Below are 2,500 nucleotides of genomic sequence, written 5' to 3'. Positions count from 1 at the left end.
ATGGGGAACCAGGGGCCTGGGGAACATTTTCAACACTTTGGGGCATTTTTAAACACTTTGGTCTTTTTCCCCCTCTCCCAACCAGGGGGCCTGGGGAGCCTCCTCCTGCGGGGATGGGGAACCAGGGGCCTGGGGAACATTTTCAACACTTTGGGGCATTTTTAAACACTTTGGTCTTTTTCCCCCTCTCCCAACCAGGGGGCCTGGGGAGCCTCCTCCTGCGGGCATGGAGAACCAGGGGCCTGGGGAGCCTCCTCCTGCGGGGATGGAGAACCAGGGGGCCTGGGGAGCCTCCTCCTGCGGGGATGGAGAACCAGGGGGCCTGGGGAACATTTTCAACACTTTGGGGCATTTTTAAACACTTTGGTCTTTTTCCCCCTCTCCCAACCAGGGGGCCTGGGGAGCCTCCTCCTGCGGGGATGGGGAACCAGGGGCCTGGGGAACATTTTCAACACTTTGGGGCATTTTTAAACACTTTGGTCTTTTTCCCCCTCTCCCAACCAGGGGGCCTGGGGAGCCTCCTCCTGCGGGGATGGGGAACCAGGGGCCTGGGGAACATTTTCAACACTTTGGGGCATTTTTAAACACTTTGGTCTTTTTCCCCCTCTCCCAACCAGGGGGCCTGGGGAGCCTCCTCCTGCGGGCATGGAGAACCAGGGGCCTGGGGAGCCTCCTCCTGCGGGGATGGAGAACCAGGGGGCCTGGGGAGCCTCCTCCTGCGGGGATGGAGAACCAGGGGGCCTGGGGAACATTTTCAACACTTTGGGGCATTTTTAAACACTTTGGTCTTTTTCCCCCTCTCCCAACCAGGGGGCCTGGGGAGCCTCCTCCTGCGGGGATGGGGAACCAGGGGCCTGGGGAACATTTTCAACACTTTGGGGCATTTTTAAACACTTTGGTCTTTTTCCCCCTCTCCCAACCAGGAGCCTGGGGAGCCTCCTCCTGCGGGCATGGAGAACCAGGGGGCCTGGGGAGCCTCCTCCTGCGGGGATGGGGAACCAGGGGGCCTGGGGAGCCTCCTCCTGCGGTCATGGAGAACCAGGGGGCCTGGGGAGCCTCCTCCTGCGGGCATGGAGAACCAGGGGCCTGGGGAGCCTCCTCCTGCGGGGATGGAGAACCAGGGGGCCTGGGGAGCCTCCTCCTGCGGGCATGGAGAACCAGGGGGCCTGGGGAGCCTCCTCCTGCGGGCATGGAGAACCAGGGGGCCTGGGGAGCCTCCTCCTGCGGGGATGGGGAACCAGGGGCCTGGGGAGCCTCCTCCTGCGGGGATGGAGAACCAAGGGGCCTGGGGAGCCTCCTCTTGCGGGCATGGAGAACATGGGGGCCTGGGGAGCCTCCTCCTGCGGGCATGGAGAACCAGGGGCCTGGGGAGCCTCCTCCTGCGGGGATGGAGAACCAGGGGGCCTGGGGAGCCTCCTCCTGCGGGGATGGAGAACCAGGGGGCCTGGGGAGCCTCCTCCTGCGGGGATGGAGAACCAGGGGGCCTGGGGAGCCTCCTACTGCGGGGATGGAGAACCAGGGGCCTGGGGAGCCTCCTCCTGCGGGGATGGAGAACCAGGGGGCCTGGGGAGCCTCCTCCTGCGGGCATGGAGAACCAGGGGGCCTGGGGAGCCTCCTCCTGCGGGGATGGGGAACCAGGGGGCCTGGGGAGCCTCCTCCTGCGGGGATGGAGAACCAGGGGGCCTGGGGAGCCTCCTCCTGCGGGCATGGAGAACCAGGGGGCCTGGGGAGCCTCCTCCTGCGGGGATGGAGAACCAGGGCGCCTGGGGAGCCTCCTCCTGCGGGGATGGAGAACCAGGGGCCTGGGGAGCCTCCTCCTGCGGGGATGGAGAACCAAGGGGCCTGGGGAGCCTCCTCCTGCGGGCATGGAGAACATGGGGGCCTGGGGAGCCTCCTCCTGCGGGGATGGAGAACCAGGGGGCCTGGGGAGCCTCCTCCTGCGGGCATGGAGAACCAGGGGGCCTGGGGAGCCTCCTCCTGCGGGCATGGAGAACCAGGGGGCCTGGGGAGCCTCCTCCTGCGGGGATGGAGAACCAGGGGGCCTGGGGAGCCTCCTCCTGCGGTCATGGGGAACCAGGGGCCTGGGGAGCCTCCTCCTGCGGGCATGGAGAACCAGGGGGCCTGGGGAGCCTCCTCCTGCGGGGATGGGGAACCAGGGGGCCTGGGGAGCCTCCTCCTGCACCAGGGGGCCTGGGGAGCCTCCTCCTGCGGGGATGGGGAACCAGGGGGCCTGGGGAGCCTCCTCCTGCGGTGATGGGGAACCATGGGGCCTGGGGAGCCTCCTCCTGCGGGGATGGGGAACCAGGGGGCCTGGGGAGCCTCCTCCTGCGGGGATGGGGAACCAGGGGCCTGGGGAGCCTCCTCCTGCACCAGGGGGCCTGGGGAGCCTCCTCCTGCGGGGATGGGGAACCAGGGGGCCTGGGGAGCCTCCTCCTGCGGGGATGGGGAACCAGGGGCCTGGGGAACATTTTCAACACTTTGGGGCATTTCACAAGCGCTT

Source organism: Callionymus lyra, unplaced genomic scaffold (assembly GCF_982586985.1).
Source record: "Callionymus lyra unplaced genomic scaffold, fCalLyr1.hap1.1 HAP1_SCAFFOLD_95, whole genome shotgun sequence".
NCBI classification, from domain to species: Eukaryota; Metazoa; Chordata; class Actinopteri; order Syngnathiformes; family Callionymidae; genus Callionymus; species Callionymus lyra.
Note: the sequence above shows the minus strand (reverse complement) of the source record.